This window comes from Octopus bimaculoides, chromosome 3 (genome assembly GCF_046866305.1).
Source record: "Octopus bimaculoides isolate indiv1 chromosome 3, ASM4686630v1, whole genome shotgun sequence".
In the NCBI taxonomy this organism is placed as follows: Eukaryota; Metazoa; Mollusca; class Cephalopoda; order Octopoda; family Octopodidae; genus Octopus; species Octopus bimaculoides.
In genome coordinates, this window is record NC_142930.1 from 26,929,762 (window position 1) to 26,941,996 (window position 12,235).

Consider the following 12,235-nt stretch of genomic DNA (forward strand, 5'->3'; position numbering starts at 1 on the left):
TACTTCGCATGCTTTTGGATTTATCATTACCTGCCCGTTGAGGCAAGGTATTGTAATGTATCGGTAAATAAATATTTCCTTAAAACTTCATGCATTGTCCATCTTTCACATCTTACAACTTGCAAATATAACAACGGATTTTTATCGTTACAACTACTGACTGCGACATTTCATAATATTGTTTACAAATCAATTTCCCTCGTTAGAATTGGTGACCCTCGACTTCAACTAAAAACTTTATCGTTACGAACTGGCAATCCCGGCGTTGCAACATAACACGCATCGCTACAAAAATAAAAACTCTACCGTTACATACATACATACATATGTGTATATATATATATATATATATATATATATATATATATATATATATAATATATATATATATAATAAATATATAAATATATATATAATAATAAATATATATATATAAATATATATATATATATATATTATATATAAATATATATAATATATATATATATATATATATATATATATATATATATATATATATATTATATATATATATAATATATATATATATATATATATATATATATATATATATATATATATATATATATATATATATATATATATATATATATATATATATATTATCTCTGTGTGTGTAAGGACAGGTGGGATGTGAAGTTAGGGTATTTCCAGAGAAGCTGTCGACCCAAATACTGGGCTATCAACTCTGTCGGGTTCCAGGCCAAAGCCGGAATTCCTCAGCTATAGAAAATTCAAGTTTAACAACGATGACGCCGTAAAATGGGTTTAGCGAAGAGTAAATACTCCAAATGAAAAGACGAAGAAGACAAAGAAAATTCTTTAACACACCTTTAATGATTCGTTGCAATTGCTTCTGTAGCAATTCTATTTGCAACGCTAGTTTACGCAAAAAATTCGAAAATGAAGTAGTAGTAGTGGAAGAAGAAGAAGATAAATTAGGTAGGGCCATATATAGCAAATCGGTTTATCTTGGCGTATGCTCGTGGTCGGTCAGTACAAACAGTTCCACTGTTACCGAAATCGGTCTGATGAGTGAAAATTTATTTGACCGATCCACCATAGCCAAATTTAAATTAACACTGCAACAGAACTTTTCCCATGGTGGAACAGTGGTTTTTTTCTGACAGTAGTTTTACATTTTCCAGATGCCTTTAGCTAGGCCGAAATAATGTCTTCACCACTTGACCCTTTCTAACCTCTTCTACTCCACCAAAAACTAGAATAGAGATAACAAGACCACCAACTAAATCTATTGTTCTCAATGATATGTCTATCCTTCTGGATAGTTATAAAAGCAAGAAACCCTAAGCAAAAACCAAGTAGTCACCTGGCGACAACTGAGCGAGGCGGCTCGTGACGACTCAGTTAGTTAGGGAACGGACTGCTATAATCATGATCACAAGGAATGCAGCTTCTAAGACAATGGTCAGTGAGAGAAATGAATTTTACTGCCAGCAACTGTGAGACAACGTCCCACAGCCCTACAACTTTCACTAGCTCTAATTCTGTTCTCTTACAACATCATTCTATCGCTATCTGTGGATTACTACTAACAATTCCTATACGCCAAACTATGCAAAGAAACATTCCACCACATCTTTCTTTCGCATGCTCTCGGATGTTATAACCTGCCCGTCGAGGTATGGTATTTTTCAACGTAACGGTAAATGAATACTTTCTTAAAACTTCATGCATTGTTCATCTTTCGCATCCTAACAACAATAAAACCTAACCGCACACTCATATGCATGTGGCCCAAAATTATCCGCAGTTTCACTAAAACTTTCTTTAGGTTGGCTGCACAACCTTCATTGTTCGCATGTTAAAATGTAAGTACTCTTGTGTTTATGTAACCGAGGTTTGACCTTGATCGCTCCAGTTTTCTTTCTTGCGTTACAGAGTAAACATGACCGCTACGCAGCCAGTGTGCACAAGGAAAAATAGAGGACAGTGTTCGGATTTCTTTGGTTTGAAGGTGTGTCTTGGGTTGAAATTCATGGCAACTTTTAGTACAACACGGAGACAGAACTCTACTGCATAGAAGTATGTATGAATGGAAACATTTACGAGAATCTAAAAAATGGCCGAACAAAACCAGAATCGCCAGCACAAAAGAAATTCAAGATTCAAGTTTTTGCAGAAAAAGTGATACTAAACGTTTTATTGGGACGCAAAAGGACCTATGCCTGAACTTTACCTGGAAGAGGGGGTTACAGTCACCAGTGTAGGCTATTGTGATGTGCTGGTCAACAAACTGAAACCAACAATTCAGACCAAATGCCAAAGTCTATGGTCAGAGAAAGTGTCAGTGTTTCTCGAAAATGCATGCACACATACGACCGCTCACACCTTTGAAACCATTTAAAACTTTGGTTTTGAGTTGCTGGAACACCCTGAATGCAATCTTGATCTCGCCCCTTCCGATTATCACTTCTTTATACCGTTCAAACATCCTTTGCGAGGTCGTTGATTTGCTGCGAACGAAGAAGCAGTGAAAGCGGTGCATACATGGCTGCACGACTAGTCGAAAGACTTTTCTGACGGAAGAAGCAAGCTTGTGGAGCGACGGAAGAAGTACATTGAAAAGCAAGGAGATTAAGCTAAGAAATGATGTTATTGTTCAGCCACTACTTTTGTTAATAAAAATACAGAAACTTTTAACATCATCTCTTTCTAAATAGTCACCTTGCGCAGCAATACAACGGTCCCATTGTTCCTGCCACTTTTGGAATCCGGCCTGGAAGTCGATTTCCGTGAGTTGAGGACCTTCTGCAATTTGTTTTGGATCTCGACAACAGCGTTAAAACGGCGACCTTTTTTTTTTTTATCTTGGAAGTCCGCAGGTACTTATAGTGACGTCATATTGGCGCCAAAAGGTAGGCGCCATTACTGAATCCTTAACCACGCAGACGTTTTTTTTGGCCTTTTGCATATTTTACACGTTTTTCGTTATTGTTTCTTCCTATTTTACCTTTGACGGAATCATTTACCGATATGTGTGCGTTGCCAAGCCTGCCTTCATTCGCCGGAGAGACTGACGTATTTTTTGGTCAGTTAGAGAATTTTTTCGGGCACATGATGTCTCGCCCACTCGGAGGCTATCTTTAATGTTATGCAATTTGCCTTCGTCGCTTCTAAAAGTGTCGAAGGATTTTATCACGACTCCGAAAGATGACGCGACCTACGATGAGGTCAAAACTGAGATATTGCGAAGGACTGCCAGATCTGCCACCAGCAAGTTTCGTGAGCTGATGGCGGATGAACAACTAGGCGATAGAACTCCAACGGAGTTTTTAACTCATCTACGCGGTCTCAGTGGTGAATCAACAGACGGGCCACTTCTGAGAAAGATATTCTTTACACGGTTACCGTCGCAAGTCCAGACAATATTGGCAACGGTTTCGGACTCGAACTCACTAGATCAAGTGGCCACCATGGCCGATAGGGTCATGGAATTTTCAGTGAACCCTTCTCGACTTGTTTCAAATTGCTCTGAGTCCTCCACGGACACACCACGTACTGTTTCCGCAGATCCTGCAAGGCAGTCCTCTTCAGTGACCAATGAGGATTTGCTACGTAGCATTCAGGAGCTCACTCGCACCGTAAATAACCTGTTTGTCGAGATCTCGTGGTGGTTCCCAATCTCGTAGCGTTTCCCGGTCTCGAAAATTTTCTCGAGATCGGGGAGCTACCTGGAAAAGCAAGATCTGTGTTGGTACCATACAAACTTTTCGAACAAGGCGACAAAGTGTATTCAGCCTTGTTCGTTCAAGGCGTCGGGAAACGAGTAAAGGAGAAAGTGCGCACGTCACTTTCCTCCAGCCAACCTGTTTTTAATCGTGCAATATTCGTCCAGGACCAAGTGTCGAAGAAATTCTTCATGGTTGACACTGGTTCCTGTTGTAGTATTTGGCCGCTTCGTCTAACAGTCGACAAACCTCGCCGTTCTGAAATCGTTTTGCACGCTGTTGATTCATCTCCGATTCCTATTTTTGGTCAGCTTTCTCTACGTTTAGACATTGGTCTTCGCAGAGACTTTCAATGGGTTTTTGTCATAGCTGACATTCCACATCCCATTTTGGGTGCGGATTTTTAAAATCATTTTCAATTATTGGTAGATGTCCGACGTCGAAGGCTTGTCGATGACTCGACATCCCTTTCCACGCCGGCAAGGAGCTCTACCAATTCTCCTCTTAGCCCAGCATTTTTTATTGCCACTGCTGGGGACGCTTTTCATTCTCTTTTAGCGTCTTTTCCGGAGTTGGTGGATATTACTTTTAAGCCGGTTAAACCTGCACATTCCACCCTCCATTATATCACGACGACTGGTCCTCCGGTTTTTTCTCGACCACGTCGCCTTGCGCCTGATCGTCTTAAGACGGCCAAGGCCGAGTTTGAGCACATGCTTCAACTCGGCCTCATTCGCCCCTCCACCAGCCCATGGGCATCTCCTCTACATTTGGCCCGTAAAGGGGATTCGGATTTTCGCCCGGTGGGGGACTATCGGAGACTAAATGCAGTGACGATAGCTGATCGCTATCCCATCAGGAATTTGCAGGATTTCTCGGCGAACCTGCATGGATGCACCATTTTCTCTAAGATTGATCTGGTACGGGTCTATCATCAGATACCAGTAAATCCAGAGGATATCCCTAAAACAGCCATCACTACACCTTTCGGTTGTTTTGAATTTCTATTTATGAGTTTTGGTTTGCGTAATGCTACTAGCACTTTTCAGAGGTTTATGGATGAGGTCGTTCGTGGACTTGATTTTGTATTCGCTTATGTCGATGATATACTCATCGTTAGTGATACGGAAGAGAATCATCTCCACCATTTGTCGCAACTTTTTCAGCGTCTTCGCGCTTATAATGTGAAGATTAATCCCGACAAGTGTCTTTTCGGGCAGTCATCCCTGAATTTTCTGGGACATTTGGTTGATTCTAATGGGATCAAACCTCTTCCTGCTAAAGTCGATGCAATTCAACGCATCGCACCTCCAACCTCTCTGCGACAGTTGCGCCATTTTTTAGGCATGGTCAATTTTTACAGGAGATTCATTGACCGGTGTGCATACAAACTACTTCCTTTAACGAGGCTACTGCAAGGCCATTCTAAGAAGGATGCTGGACTCACTCTTACTGATGAGGCGTTATCTGCTTTTGAGTCTGTGAAACAGGAGTTATCCTCCGTTCCTGTTCTTGCACATCCTGCTCCTGATGCTCCGTTTTCTTTATCTGTGGATGCTTCCGATTCTGCGGTCGGTGCTGTTTTGCAGCACACTGTAGACAATCAAACAAAACCTTTGGCTTTCTTTTCTTGTAAATTACAGCCTGCCGAACGCAGGTATAGTACTTTTGATCGTGAGCTATTGGCGATCTATCTGTCGATTCGGCATTTTCAACACCAACTCGCGGGACGAGAGTTTGTGATTTATACTGATCACAAGCCACTCACTTTTGCTCTGTCCTCTAAAACGGACAAGCTCTCTCCTCGTGCTTTTCGTCGCCTGGATTTTATCTCACAATTTACAGGTGACATTCGTCATGTGCCAGGGAAAGAGAACATTCCAGCTGATGCTCTTTATCGACTTCTTGTGCATTCTATTTCCACTCCCGCGGAAATTGATTTACTGGCAATTTCACAGGAGCAACCTTCTTTATCAAGTTTAGATTTGACTTCGTCAAAATTCAGCAACTGTAAATTTGCTTATCTTCCACTCCCTTCATCCGAGGGCTCTATATTATGTGACACATCCACAGGTTCTCCTAGGCCTTTAGTACCTACGAACCATCAACGTTCTGTGTTTGATGCCCTTCATTCTTTGTCATATCCGGGCATCTCAGCAACAGTAAAGCTTATCACTGCTCGGCTTTTCTGGCCCAATATGCGGCGATCAATTGCCACTTGGGCACGCTCCTGCATGAAGTGCCAGAGTGCGAAGGTCCATAGGCACGTTCGTGCCCCTCTTGGACAATTTCCTTCTCCTGAAGCCCGTTTCCGTCGCATCCATCTTGATTTGGTTGGACCGTTACCAGTGTATCGCGGGTTCTCATACCTGTTAACTTGTGTTGACCGTTTCTCACGTTTGCCAGAAGCCATTCCTATAGCAGATATTACTTCTGAGACTGTTGCCCAGGCTTTCGTTTCTGGGTGGGTGTCGAGGTTCGGAGTACCGGTCAGTTTGACCACAGATCGTGGCCGGCAATTTGAGGCCGCGCTTTTTCGTGACCTATCACAAATCCTGGTGGTGCATCGTATACGCACCACCAGCTACCATCCCGCTTCTAATGGGATGGTTGAGCGGTTTCATCGACAACTTAAGGCCGCCTTGCGCGCCTTGCGCGCCTCGCCCAACCCGCAGTTTTGGGTTGAAATTCTTCCGGTTGTTCTCCTTGGATGCCGGACTGCGGTAAAAGCTGACTTGGGTTACTCCTCGGCGGAACTTCTTTACGGCACCACGTTGACGGTGCCTGGTGCGATGGTGGTACCAGACTCATCACAACCACCACACCCAGAGTCCTATGTTACTCGGTTGCGAGAGTATTTCTCCAATCTTCCATCTATGGGCCCCAGACAACAGTCACCTCCCTTTAGAGTGCCAGCAGACATTGAGTCTTGGTCTCATATGTTTATTAGGGATGATTCTGTCAAAGGACCCCTTGTTTCTCCTTACAAAGGACCCTATCGTGTGCTTTCTCGCACTCCAAAGTTTTTCAAGGTCGACGCTAATGGTCGTACAGAAATTGTGTCTGTCGACCGTCTGAAAAAAGCGTACTTTGACAAACCTTCAACTCCCGTGGACGACATGCCCGTGTTTCAAATGCCGCACACACCACTATCACCACGCACATTGTCAACGCCTTTACCAATGCATACACCAACATCAGCACCATCACAATCGCACACACCAACGATTACACCACCTTCGTCGTTGCAAAGGAACCCTAGCGAACCTTATGTCACTAGGTTTGGCAGGACGGTGCATTGGCCCAAGAAATTGGAAAAAACTATTTACGTTTGATTTATTGTGTTTTTACTGGAGAATTTCAGTTTTTTTTATTTAACATTTTTTCTTCCATTCAAAAAAACAAAAAACAAAAAAAACTATGTATCCGGTTCGTAAAAAGTTACACAAGGAAATTTAGAATGTCCATACGCGGGAGGTCGTGGTCGGTGAGCAGAGCTATAGATGAGCATCAGATGCTAGTTGTGACCGTTTACCTGGTACGGAATATTCTATGAAAGTTTACACAAGGAAAATTTGATCTGTTGATCGTGAGTGAAAACATCCACTCTAACAGAGTCGACAAAATCAACAGTGTTGATTTGGAGTGTCTATACTCAGGAAGTCGTGGTCAGTTGCGGAGCTGTGGTTGAGCATCGATGCCAGTTTCGACCTGTTGTCTGGTACTAGGTATCTTAGTCGGTTGGCTCTTGCTATTTTCCGTGAGGGGATGTCCCACTCATACAGTGAAGATAAAACCGAGTGTTTGATATATATATATTTGTGCCGCATTTTCTGTGTGGTTTCGATGGCCATCTCGCCTCAGACGTCCCTCCAAAATCTTTTAATTTCGTGTTTCACACTCAAGGGGGAGCCATTGTAGTGACGTCATATTGGCGCCAAAAGGCAGGCGCCATTACTGAATCCTTAACCACGCATGCGTGGGTTTCAACATCGAAGCGTTCCCGCTATTATTCGGTCTCTTACCAAGCCAGACAGCGACCAAGCAAGACGTCTAAGCAAGCTCTCCCATTTGAGTGTGGTTGAACCAAGTTGTTTCTATAACGACACCAGCACGAAGAACCGTATTTCTACATTTTAGGCTACTCTAAAACCAGACAATTAGAAGCTGTTTTCCTTTTCCACCGAACAATAAATATTTGTTGTTGTTGATCAGTTTGGAGTTTCTGCGTTCAGTTCTCTTCCAATTTAATGTAGGAAAGTTAGGTGTATATCTAAAGATATACAACCCACTCTCCTAAATACTAAATTTGGCGAATAGGGTGGGTGCGAAAACGATACCTTGATGTTTTTGGCGAAAAAAATAATTATTTATTACATTATTTTGTTTTTCACCATATAAATCCGAATGCAAAGAAATTTTGTTGCTGAATACCACATTGCATATGCATTCCTAATTTTAATAAACGTTCTGGTGAAAAAAAATGTACGATTAAGGTGTGTGTTTACACCACACACACACACACACACACACACACACACACACACACACACACACACACACACACACACACTTATCCATTTGAATGAGTCACAAACTCACATCTCGAATGCTTTGGGTCAATGTCCTAATTAATGAATGTGTGCGGCCATCTTTGTTACTGCAATGTAAGTGTTACGACGTTTGTCCTGATCTTGTTTACATTTTCCAAAAATGATATTACATTCTGTTAGCTGTTAGGGAGCAGCTGTTAGGAAGTAGCTGCTAGGAAGCTGATAAAGCTCTTACAAATGTTGAAACTAGTCGATCTGATCTTCTATCCTGTTTGCTGAGACTCTTGTGCTTTAATCACGTGGTCTATTTTCACTAAATATGCTTGTTTATAAAATATACCATTGTAACTTTGTTTACAAAACTTTACTTGCATTGATTTGAATTGTTATTTCATAGAGTGGCTCTGTTAATGAACAGACTATGAATTATCTATACACTCACTCCTACTCTTCTTTTGATAAATGAACTTTGTGAGCAATACACTGCGAAAATTAGTTACAAAACCGACTTTAAGTGTCGAAAAACAAATAATAATAAACGGTCAACAAAACTGAGAAAAGTTTATGAAGATTTCATAGAAAAGTAAACCTTCATGATAGGTCTAAGCAAGAAATTGGCTTCTATCTAATCTCAAAACATTGTAATTGTATTTCAACAGTACCTTTCCGTCGCAAAATTGATTAGTGAATGACTCTTGTTGGGACTTGATTTACACGATCAGCCGAGTCAACTTATGTTCAAGTGGAAGGATGAATTCTGTTTGTCCTGGGCTGCGACAAGCACATTGTTGCTCTTGGCAGCAAGTCTCTTCTAAAAATCTTTATTCACTTGAGAATATCCAAAAGAATTGTTTAAAGAATCTCTGAAAAGACTTAGCGTTACAAATTCCGCATGCTTCATAGACCCAGTATAATCTAGTTGGCTGCAGATATCTTTCCGTCCATCTCATTGAAAATATTCAACCAGATTAACTGCACTTGAACGATAACATATCTTCCATCAATGAGGAAATGCATCATACCAATATGACAAGTGAAATGGACTTTCACCAATGACCTTTGGATACATGTTTCGTTGTTTGACATCAAGCGACAATACTGTTGATAAACAGATCAACTTTTTAGCAATCTCTAACGCTTAATACTCTGCAGTCTATTACACATTGTATCAAATAAGAATGAAAATATGATTCAATTAGTAGATCTTATCTAAAGGTTTATGAAGATTTCGTAGAAAAGTAAACCTTCATGATAGGTCAAAGGAAGAAAGTGGCGTCTATCTAATTTCAAAACCTTATGCCCTGTCATTCGTGATTATCAAAAATTCCGTGATCACATCTATACATTTAACTTAGTCGTAATGTATAAAAATCTATTTATACCTTTTACACTATGTCAAGCCCATAATTATAACTTTGTTGTTATACCTTGGTATAACAACAAAGTTTTCATGCACTGAAACTTCAGTTTCTGGGCCCAGAATAACATTTGCCATTTTATTACTCTGAAATTGATGTCGTCATTGAAACAGTACCCCCACCTGTTCTCTTTATCCTTTCTGAATATGCATCTGTGCAGATTATTTTCCTAGTATAATGTCTAGGGAAAACAGCCCTAGTCATTATTCGTTTCAGATTTTGGCACAAGGCCAAACACTAGTCATTATTAGCAGGTACTCAATTAAGTTCATCAATTGTAAAAAGAAAAAAAAAATCAGGCGATTTTGCAAGGTCTAATTGAAAAATCTATGCAGAATATTTATCACATGGAATACCTGACAAATTGTCATCAAATGGTAGACCAGAATTCACAACTTCATCAACTAGAAACTTCCTTAACTTTTGTTGTGTTCGTTATCATCTTTCATCAGTCGCTTAACCAACAATTCAGAAATTTGAAATACAAGTACTACTCATTTTTTGCTAGCTGAATGGACTGGAGCAACGTGAAATAAAGTGTCTTGTTCAAGCACACAATGCGTAGCCGGGAATTGAACTCACGACCTTACAGCTAACTCTGAGATAGAATGTGAATGGAAAAAGGTAAAACGCATTATCCCCGACAACAATAGCTCAAGTGGTGAACTGGATATATTTCTCTTCCAATAGCTATGCAACAACACCAGATATACACACTGTCCCCGGCACTGTGCATATTTGGATGTCTAAAAAAGGATTTCACACCTATATGATCTGTCCAAAAACAAACTTTGTAACTCACAGCCTGAAACATTCTTTGCAAAGGAAGAAACTCTTCTCAATCGGCCAATTAATATGGTGGAACAACTTTTGTAATATATCAAACAACTTCCACTGCTTGTTGGAGATAAATAACTAATGGAAAATGTTTGTTCAAATCCCACCTAGGTCAGTTTTATTTTTCGCCTTTTCGGGGTCAATAAATGAAATAATAGTCTCGTATTGCACTCAATTTTCCAAGGAAGTATGCTAAACATACAAACTGTAAGTTGAAACATGTATCTTTCTATTATCTATTGATCTATCAGTTGCTGATCTTGAATTATTCAATTTTTTGGAATTTGGTAAAATCGGACTTTGTAATTTGATTTTATCTCCAATAATAAGTAGTGAAAGTTGTTTGGTGTGTTTACTCATCCCACCAAATTTAGCAAACTTTATAACCACACACACACACACACACACACACACACACACACACACACACACACACACACACACACACACACACGCGCGAGCAAGCAAGTAAGCAAGCAGGAAAAGGGAAAACAAAACGTATCAAAAAAATTATGATGGAAGCAAAATTACTGATGAAGATCAGTTTAAAATTCAGCTTGGTGCTTTCGTACCTTCGCTGCCACAAGATGGAGATGACATAAACGGATGTATGTGTCTTTGAAGGAAGCAACGCACAAAATAACAGAAGAAACCGCCATCTAAAAAGGTTGTAAACTTGTAACATGCCTTACTATTAGAAATAAAGACATGCTGTGAACGAAGACGAATAGGCAGAACAGAAATGTCGAACAATCCAGAAGGTTATATCAAAGCCGACGTTTACAAAGAACTGAACAATGTAGTCATATAAGTTGTCAAAAACACAAAAGAAGAAAAAGCTACGAAATTAAATAGAATTTCTAGAAGTCGACGTATAACTTTACGTTATTGCCGGTTATTATAAGCAATTTATTGCAAAGAATTTCAAGAAGTCGATTTTAATAATAATTATAGTACCGTATTTGATGGCCTATACTTTTGTAAAATTGTTGTTGTTGGCACTCCGTCGCTTACGACGTCGAGGGTTCCAGTTGATTTGATCAACGGAACAGCCTGCTCGTTAAATTAACTTGCAAGTGGCTGAGCACTCCACAGACACGTGTACCCTTAACGTAGTTCTCGGGGATATTCAGCGTGACACAGTGTGACAAGGCTGACCCTTTGAATTACAGGCACAACAGAAACAGGAAGTAAGAGTGAGAGAAAGTTGTGGTGGAAGAGTACAGCAGGGTTCGCCACCATCCCCTGCCGGAGCCTCGTGGAGCTTTAGGTGTTTTCGCTCAATAAACACTCACAACGCCCGGTCTGGGAATCGAAACCGCAATCCTATGACCGCGAGTCTGCTGCCCTAACCACTGGGCCATTGCACCTTCACTTTTTGTAAAATACATTACCACTAAAATAATGTTTAATTCCTCCACTTATCTATATAACTTTATGCATCCACATTCGATATAAACATACCGTAGGCGATTGTTCACCAATAGATAGCAGCACACGTCTTGCAAACGTTTTGAGCTTACATTGAGTGCATTGAACGCAGGGGGATTTTTTAAAGCCATTTTTTGGGCAAAGAAAAAAAAAGGGTGCGTCTTATAGGCCATCAAATACAGTAATTTCTTTTTCAAGTCAATTCATAGACCGGAAAGAAAGATCATGAAAGATTCAGTAGATGGATAATGAAGGTAATACGCATCCACAAACACAGTAGAGT